At 34.5% G+C, this 10,428-nt stretch overlaps 1 long non-coding RNA gene and 1 pseudogene across 1 annotated transcript; one reads left to right on the top strand and one right to left on the bottom strand.

The window, feature by feature from the left end:
- The first annotated feature begins 517 nt into the window (after positions 1–517).
- LOC145041816 (uncharacterized) lies at positions 518–2,917 on the top strand. The gene is made up of 2 exons (XR_013680431.1): positions 518–700; positions 2,640–2,917. It is a non-coding gene; the product is annotated as an uncharacterized LOC145041816 (long non-coding RNA).
- Positions 1,223–2,558, bottom strand: LOC145042031 (2-oxoglutarate-dependent dioxygenase 21, chloroplastic pseudogene; annotated as a pseudogene).
- Positions 2,918–10,428: the final 7,511 nt, after the last annotated feature.

The following is a 10,428-nucleotide window of genomic DNA, read 5'->3' as shown; positions in this document are numbered from 1 at the left end:
GACATTATTAAGGACAACACCTTTTGCGACAATAGGTACCTCCGGAAAACTTGGCCGGATTAACACCAGCTAGTTGCCGGAATATTTTTAAGGACAACACATTTAGGGATGTTGGGAAGTATCAGTTATGAGGACGTTCTACGACATTGTTGAGTATTTGCGACGCATGTTGTCGTCTCAAATGGTGCCTTTTTTTTGTTGAGTTGACCTACCTTTTTATTTCTTCAAAATTTTCCAAATTGATCTTATAAAAACAAGTTTATTTCCTTGAAACATGTATATAAGTTAAGGAACTAAACGAGCAAATTCAAAATGCATTGTTGAGTTAATGTCTTATTATTATTTTAATTTTTGTTTTTATATATATTTAAAAGTTAGTTTTTTCTAAAGTAAATATTTTCTAACCTTTTATGTATTGATATTTATTATAAATTTATTATTATTATTATTATTATTATTATTATTATTATTATTATTTTGAAACCGCCTAGATTTTGGTTGGGCATGGCCCCATGAAGCTTCTCGATCTTCCGAAGATATGATATGCAACTGCGGGACCCATCCGAGCTATCGTCATGGCTAAATGACAGGTGTTTCTGGCCAGATAAAGATTTGACACTCAAGGCGGCTGCGCGTGAGAAGCAGTCGCCGGAGGCAGCACAGAGAATATGCATGATTAACGTTAATAACGTAGCTCTGTGTAAGTTATCCTTCATCATATCTTATAATTCCGAACGCTTCTTTAATTTGTAAGATCTTAATCTGACTTCCGGTTTTTTGGCTAAAGATTTTCAAACGAAATCGAATCAATTTTGGTAGTTCTGATCTAGATTTTGATATCTAAACTGTAATTCAGATGTATTATGGTTGACTGATACTTCATAGTCCAGATCAGCCTCTTTTTGATTAATATAAGATCTCCTAAAAGAATTGCGATATTAGCTAAATACGTATATTAAATTACTTGGAAACAAATAGTTATAATTAGATCGCGTGCTAGAAAGCAAAATATGATTATAATTGAGATGTTAAAATTTCAACTTCGGTGACCTTTTCTTCGTTGAAGGAATATGCACTGATGGAATGATTAAAATTACTCTGATTAATGTAATAGTACAGGAAGTTCGCTAAGCATATATGCACTAAATGATATCACTGAAGACAAACAAAATCTTTATGTAAATAAATTATACACGAAGTAAACTACCAATTAGTAGGACATTTTAAACGAATGCTAGATATGCATTATATATGCTTATTCTTTTACAAACATGTTGGATATCTTCGTTAATTTCATATTCTAAAGCAACCACAATAACAGGAGGTGTATGGGGAGTTGCTTGATACATGCTCATCATATTGTTCTGAAACCATATCATCTTTCACAGAATTCTCAATGTGTCTATGTACCTAGTTTCTGATAGACATTTCTTAGAGATATGATCAAGAAATTCACCAAAGCTTCCCTCTCTGTAGGCTATGGGATATTGTTCATCAACGAGCCATGGTGCGGGCCCTACCTTCTTATCGATTGGCAGACTATGAAGACTAGCAATCGACAATCGATTCCTCTTGTTGTTCACAGTTGCTCGATGAAAAGTACTCTTGTATCTACCATTGCTCATCACTTCAATCTGATCTCCTAATTGAACTGTTAATGCTCCTTGTATAAATGGTACAGAGTGCCATTTTCTTTCTTTGTCCATGATTTGGAGTCCTTGTTGGTTTTGGTTTAGGATTGTTAGGGTTCCATAATCGGAGTGTGGTGGGATCCCGAGTGTAAGATCTGGTTTTGGGCATGGTGGGTAGCAGTTCACAGTCATGGCTTGAGAACCTTCTTCAATCTCATCATGCATATAATTTGCATTCAAGCCTAGGTTTTCAAGAACTATTGCCATTAATTGCTTTTGCAATATGTTCACTGCTTCTGCATAGCTTCCCATTTTTTCTCTGCTCAAATTAAGTCACTAAGGTTAGTAAAACACTCAAAACCAATAAATATTGTCAATATATGTTCCATTCAACCTCAAATTTTATAGCATGGATGTAGTTTATAGACGCCTCGTATTCTTGTGTGTTAAAAAAGAATGTGTATTGGTAGTTTTACCTGTAAGTTGGAGGGTTTGAAGGCCATAATTGGATCCATTCTGATATGGGATTTGCATAATGCTTGATGAAATCTCTCCAATAAAACATCTTATCTGTCCCATGATTCATACTAGTGCCATATCTAACAGGCTCACGAACATTAGCTGAAGCAAATTGCATCTTCTCTTTGCTAGGCAAGTGAAAGAACTCTTTTGCAATGTCTAGAGCATCTTGCATTACCAAAATAGGAATCCCATGGTTTACCACCTTCAAATCACACAAATTTTGGCATTCACGTATTAATCAAATTAACAACTGGATGTATAACTGACCGGTCCCACATCCAACGTGGACAGGTAAATCAGAATGTCCACTAATAAGAAAAAAGGTGAGACCCAAACTTGAATCTATGAGTTGTTAGATTCAAATCTCGGTATAACCTTTTTTGGTTTGGGGACATTGTGATTCATCTGTGGGACCGGTTACATGAGCAAATACCTGGAAGAAACCGAGTTTGTTGCAAGCTGTATGAATTTGATTGATGGTTTCAGACCTAAATAAAGGATCCTGCAACAAGGAAAGATCAATGAGGGGGAGGTTGGTTGAAGGGTAGTCCATGAGCCTCGGGTTTGGTCGTTGCAATGGAGGAAGAATGTATTTTTCGGGTATATTTTCATCACTCTTGAGTGTAAGTGTCATTGCACTGATAAATGAACATTCTGATATTTCAATTTCAATTTCTCCATGTTCTTTCATTTTTTTTTTCTGAAAATGAGAGTTCAAGATTTGAAATATCTGAAATGAGATCTTTATCCGAGTCTTCATTGTCTATTTATAAGCAAAAGAATTCAACATGATTTTCTTTGTCTTATCAACATGATTTTCTTTGTCTTATGTATTGGTTCCTTATTATTAGGAAAAAAAAGTACATGTGTAGCCCCTTTTATATATACTAAAATAAGTTTTAATTATTTGATAAGTATGTCTCATTTTTTAAGCAAAGTTTGTTTTAAATATTAATTAGTTTTTGCTCAAAGATATATAAAACCAGAAGACAATAGGCATAGACAATGTTGGACACGTGTCCTTTTAACTCTGGTGTACACTAGCGAAAAAAGAAATCGGAATATGTGTTATCGGTACTATACGTATATTATTTTATTTTATACTATAAATATAGACTACTAAAAACTAATTAAAATGTTTGTATACCACTAAGAAATTTGTTTCACTATTATATTATGAGTCTATGACAACAGTAAGCAAAATTAACCGTATCCTCACTTTGTCTCTCTTAAGTTAGTTGTGACTTGTGAAGTCATGACAATAATTTTGATCCATTCATTTAAGTTTTGAAGATAAAATTGGAGTATTTTAGTAGTTTTGTTGATGCATGGCAAATTTTTTGTTAACGTACGTAAGCTGCCTGTTGCAACTTTGTTGTGACATGTTAATTAATATATATTATAATCATTTACTGAAATGCCCTTCAGTTTTTTAGGATGGGGACATGGGGTGGGTGGGTGGGTGGATATGTATTTTGGCGTTTTGGGGCACATGGACTATCGTCTCTGGGAGATCGGATTGTCCATGTTAACTTAGCTTGAAAGTTTCGAGTGCCGTCACTATGTCCCATTTTAGTCCCTTCCCTTTCGTATTTTGTCAGTTTGGTCCTGGACTAAAAATAAAGTTGCGCAAAAAGTTCCATGTTTCTCATTTTTATCTTTATTCTTCATATTGTAATTTTTTTTTTTCAAATTAAAGTATAGTGTCCTAAAAGGCATTAAATAAAAATTTTCAAGCGAAATTTACCATGTTATGCCACCTGTTTGTGCAAGAAACAAAAGTATCAATTCTTTTTCAAAAATTTGTTACCATTTTAACATTTAAGGACATGTCAGCCGGTACACATAAAAGAGGCAGCGTTATTCTTTGATAAATGATTACACAGGTCTATCGGGGATATGGTGGTATGTGGAAGCTCCTTCTTTGGAGACATTCAGTGGCACTTGGCTTCCTTACCTATTCGTTTCGGTGGTTTGAGTTTGTACTCAGCCTACGAGGTTTCCTCCTACGCATTTGTAGCCTCGAGGGCCCAATCTTGGGCATTATAAGACCACATCTTACGTGACAGTGACATATGTGGTATAGACTCAGATTACTTATGTGCTATGACTCGTCTCCGCGATACGATTCTGAGATTTGACTGTAGCGGTTTCACTAATAAGGACACCGCCCCCCAAAATCCCAAAAAGCTTTGGCGTGTGTCATTTTTAGCAAAATCGTCCAAGATATGGAAGTCGACTTCGACATGATTGTTAGACAGAAAGCAATCTTTGAGTGTCTGCGGGCGCCTCATGCTCAGGATTTTCCGCTAACTATCCCTATTGATAGTCTTGGCCAACATATGTCTCCTGTGGAGTACCGAACTATCATTCGTTACCGCCTCATGATTCCCATATTCCCAATTGACGAGATATGCCCAGTTTGTCGCAAGGCATGTTTGGATACCTTTGGGGAACACGCGGTTCATTGTAGAGAGCTCTCTGGTTTCAAGTATAAACATGATGTGGTTCGAGATGTTCTCTTTGATGCTTGTCGGCGTGTTGGTAGTTCTGTGAAAAAAGAAGCGTCAGTGAACTTTTTGACGGACCCGTAGGATGGCAGGTCCACACTTAGACCGACTGACATTTTGGTCTTTGGATGGATAGAAGGGAAGCATGCGTACGTGGATCTTACTGGGGTCTCTCCTCTCGTTGGTCTGGGGAGCGGGGGTTTCGCAGCTGGGCATGCCGCTTTGAAAACCGCTGCGTGCAAAGTGGTAAAGCACTAGAATACATGTAGAGAAAATCAACATGTGTTTGTTCATTTTGCATTCGATACATTTGGTTTTCTCGCACCAGAGGCGGTGGAGCTCCTTAATAGAGTCCAACGGGTCATGCATTCTAATGTCATATCTCCTAGATCCACAAATGTTGTTTTCAAAAGAATTGGTTTTGCCATCCAGAAAGAGCTAGCGGCGCAACTTGTTGCTCGTTTGCCTTCAATCGATATGTATTGAACTTTTATGTTAATTAGTTATAAAATTTGTACATAATCTAAAACTATAACACAAATTAATTAATAATCTGAACCACAAAAATAATATTGTTATTACTTTATTACTTCGATCAAAGACATCTATGGTTATTACTTTACACAAACCAATTGATAATTCCAACAATTGATTCTCACACCTCTTATAGCATATAGGTAGAGATGTTATTCGGGCCAGAACCGAATCGACCCGACCCGAACCCGAATAACCTGAGAACCGAATAAGGGTATTTGTATGAACCGAAAACCGAACCAAATAAGCAATACGGGTTCGGTTCGATACGGGTTTTATTCGGTTCGGTTCGGTTCCGGCCCGAATAACCCAAATAACATGTATAATGACCTATAATTATTGTATAACCCGAATAACCCAAATAACATTTACAATATGATTATAACTATTGTATTTTGTATAACTTTTGTATTTTATGATTTCATAACAAATCTTTTAAAGAAACAAATTTGTTAATTAAAAATAATACAATGTATATATAATTGTTCCAAAGGTGCAAAAAGAGTTAGAATTTGTGAACTAAGAACATAAACACGGATAATATGGATTAACTATTCTTGATTAAAATGTAAAATTCAAACACCAAAATCTTATGATATAGTTATGAAGCAACATATTAAACACTAAACATTAAACATCCAAAACAACCAAAAATTTATATATAAGTATATAAGTTAAACATTAAACATTCCACACCCAAATTAATATGAATCTTAAGTTTTTAACCATATCCAAAATAACATTTTTTAAACACGAATTAACTATTCGGGAATATTAATTAGTTGTACAAGAACGAATAAGCTATCAATCAAGGGAAAAAATGTGACTTTTCAAATTCGGTTTGGTCCATTTTGCCCGAATAAGCTCTTATTCGGGTAACCCGAACCGAATAACCCGAAACCCGAATACGCCTAATATAGATATCCGAAAACCGAATCGAATTGCTTATTCAGGCCAAATTCGGTTCGATTCGGTTCGGTTTGGGTTTTCGGGCCAAATTCTCATCCCTACATACAGGCACATCAAATATCTCCCCACTTCTCCTTTCAAGTTCCATCTGAAATACCCACGAAACAATATCCCTACAATTCTTCCCCATACCAACTTCAACTTCAAACGGGTGTTTCTTGCGGTGAGATTGAACCGTTTAAGACTGCAAAATGAAATGGCTAAGTTTTTAGGGTTTTTATTATGTATTTATGTTTTTTAATTTCATGTTTTTTGTTTTCTAAGTTTTAATGGTTTTTATGTCATTTTTTTTAATGTAATGAAAGTCTTCTATTAAAGTTGAATTGCTTTAAAAAAAATATAAAAATAATAATTATGTATGCTATGGTGCTCGTTCCTTATTTGTGATAAGAAACCATAAATTTGTGGTGAGTTTGATGTGGCAATAAAATGACGCTTATGTGACAATTTGTTGTAAGTTTGATGTGGTAAGTATGGTATCGTCTTCTCGAGTAGTTATCAATAACCACAAATATGATGGGTGTCACATCACAGCCACCTCATCACTGCACACAACCACATTAGGTTAGTATACTCACCATTTTGCATCATTATACCTCTTTTATCTTTCTGTTATTTAAACAAAATAAGTATTTTTTTTTTAATTATTTAAAATACAAAGAAGTATATAGAGAGGTAGGGAGGCAAAGAATATGATCAGATATGGTTAATTGTGGTGTCAATCCACCACAATTAAACGAGATGGTGCTCGCATTCCCACCACCTTGCCATGTCAATCACGAATAATGTTCGTTGTAAATACTCCAGAAGCCCTAAGTGTGGTAGCACACCCTCCCCCTAAAAAGAAAATATGAAAAAAAAAAAAAAAAAAGATAGAACTAGACTCTTGGATTTGTAATAACGTCAAAGAATCACCCAAAATCGGTTTTTTTTAACTCAATACCCAAATGGGCCAAAGTTCTTGGGTTCCTTTACTATTTCCTAAAATCCATAAATTTCCCACCACCAATAAGGATGTTATACTTATACCTCCCTACTTGAGGTTGAGGGTTCAAGTACCGTCATGGACATAGGTGGATTTAAGGTGTAGTTTAGGAGTAGGTTAGATTTGCCGTTTCAAAAAAAAAAAAAAAAAAAAAAAACTTATACCTATTCACATTAACACGACACTTATTATCAAGGATTAAATGCGACAAATAGTATTGTATTTTAATTTAGTTAATAATTGTATCATTTCATTTTTTTCTCCTATTATGATGTTATGATTTCAACTTTTTTCTTAACAAGATAATGTAATCCACACAATTAACCAATATTTTTAAGGGGCTAGGACCGGCCCATTTATAAGAAGGTACGTGGGTCTTTTTCGCATCTATTATAAATTTGGTACTTGAAAACTTTACACAGTTTGTAGTAAAAACACCACAAACACATATCACATGACATTGTACCTCTTTTTCTGTAAAAAATTCAATCTTACCACAACTTATTTTTTAATTATACCTTAAAAAAGAGGTAGATGTGAATGAGATCACCTTGTTTTGACCACAGTTTTGGATCTAACCTCCTTCAACTTCCCATCCCTTCGATAATCCCATTCCATAACAAGATTAATCCCTTATTCGGGATACTACACTACACCAACACACCATCCTCACTCAGAATCAACATAACATGTAACACCAAAGCGGTTAGGCAACCACAACACCGTAGTAATATTCATCATGTCCCCCGCCTCCTCCTCCCCAAAGTAGATTGTTATTTTCGACAAACTCCTATTCTTCAAAGTCTTCATACAAAGATAAACATATGTCGCTTCCTCCTGTAAAATGTAACTTGAGCATTTGGAATCAAAGTTGGAGCGTTTGGAATCACACCGGAGCATTTTGACATAAGGTGGAGCATTCTAGTAGAGCGCTCTGACAAAGCATTTTGACGAATCACTTTGGTAGAGTATTCTGATAGAGCATTGTGACGGTTTATCAAGCTTCTGAACCAAAGTGCTTTCGTTGGTGGCCAAAAAACTCTCCTGATGAGAAATCTCTTTTTAATGGTTAAATGCTCTCCTAGTGAGATAAATATCTCTTTGGTACAAAGGTGTTCTTCAAAGTTAGAGGTTGAAGATGCTAGTCCTTTATTTAGGACAGATCTCTATTGAATTGTACGTGTAATATATGTTTGAGAACTCTTGAATAGGAATACTCCCTTCTGCCCGTAGACATAAGTCACCTTGACATATCACATAAATATTGTGTCTTTGTGTGTGGTTTCATGAGTTATGTGCTTACTTTCTAACAAGTGGTATCAGATCTTGTCAAGTGGCATTAGATCTGTTTCGTATTTAACAAGTGACGTCTTATTCCTAAGAAATCTTCCTCATTATCCTCCATAAACATCACCTAACCATCTCAAGAGTATATTTATATGAACATTGCTAATTGTAAACTGTAATAACGTCGTCAGTTATTGTTCTCCTAGTATATAGGCATGAACATTGAACACTACTAATTAAGTAATTATAATAGCATACACGATTTAGATAAAAATCATTCCTTAAAAACTTAACAAAACCTTTCTAGAAAAAAAATATTAGTGATATAGAAGAATGTTCTAAACTTCTCTTTCGAAAAAAAGGAATGTTTACATAAAACATGAGCCTCCAGGGTGTTAGAGATTAATTAATGTAATAATATGACAATTACATGGTATCATTTTAATGATCATATTACTTGTATAATCTATGCATAGTTATTTCCTAACTACCTATGATATTGATATTAATATGATTTACATCAAATTAGTTAATTTCTGCTTTTCAGTTGTTTTACCAACCTCTACTCTACATCAAATTGTCGTAAATTGTTTCATCCTCGCTAAAATCAACCCGTCTAGTCATATATTCTTCAAATTACTTTGGGGATGTTTGTTTCTTCTTTCATTAGCAAAAAAATATATGTTCTTTTAGAATACAAAAAACCAGGGATTAGACAGCTAGGACCCAACTAGTTCATGACCAGAATCTCCTATTTTCAGATTGGTTCCCCCTAATCGACTAAACTAGTTCTCGATTCCACTGGTTTGGGCCATGTTTGGACTTACACACAATGTATAAGCATGTGGACCGCCATGATCGGACCGAAATGGAATCGATCCATGATCGGACCTAAATCAGTGACGGAGTCAGGGTCAAAGTTCATGGGTAGCACAAAAAAAATTGTAATATATCATAAGAAAAAAAATAAAGATCGCAATTTCATTACACATAACAAAGTGACAAAATAGACTATAGAATATATAGTATATTGTAAAGCTCACTTCACCATTTATTTTTCCAAAAGCGAGTAATTACATTTTCAGTTTTAACAAGTGTTTCATTTTCCAAACTACAAATCAAAGCATCATTCATAAAATCGACACCTATTCTATTATGCAAATCGGTCTTTAACAACTTCATTACAGAAAAACATTTTTCAATGGTTGCGGTTGCGACAGAAAAGACCAAAGTTAGTTTTAATAATCTATAAACCAAAAGAAAAGAGAAGTGTTTCCCTGTTTCCACCAACAAACGAGAGAGGTTCACAATTCCTTTCAAGTTGACAAATTTCTCATCATAAAGCAAAGAATTATAATAGATATCAAGCCCAATTTCGACTTCAAGTCTTTCTTTTTGCATCTCTTGTGTCATGTATATTCTCTTACAAGAACCACAAACCACGGTAACCATCAAAGTTGGTTGGTCAAAGAATTCTTCAACATTATCATGTTTCTTTGATACCACTAGAACCACTAACTAAATTTGGTGCGCAAAACAATATATATATATATATATATATATATATATATATATATATATATATATATATATATATATATATATATATATATGCGAAACTATTTTCTCTTAATACCAAAGATTTCAAACTGTTGAATGCACCACTCTTATTAATTGTCGCATGGTAACCTTGGCCGCTCACCTATTTATTTCAAAAAAATCAATAAAAGATATAAGACATAAAAAAAAAAGCAATATCCTAATAGAGAAATAAATATTTTATGAATTCTCACCTAAGCCATACTCAAGTTGTTGGCCTATCCTTCGGGTCCGAAGGAAGATCATTCAAATCAAAAGTTGTGGCTCTTGTGGTTTTGGAGTATATTCATTAGGTTGTGGTTCTTATGGTTTTGGAGTAGGTTCATTAGATTGCGAAACTTGTATACTTTCATTAGGCTTATTTCTTTTGGAAGTTCCTCCACCATTGTCA

This window comes from Lactuca saligna, chromosome 4 (assembly GCF_052625555.1).
Source record: "Lactuca saligna cultivar CGN05327 chromosome 4, ASM5262555v1, whole genome shotgun sequence".
Classification (NCBI taxonomy): Eukaryota; Viridiplantae; Streptophyta; class Magnoliopsida; order Asterales; family Asteraceae; genus Lactuca; species Lactuca saligna.
Note: the sequence above shows the minus strand (reverse complement) of the source record. Positions and strands in the feature narration are given on the sequence as shown.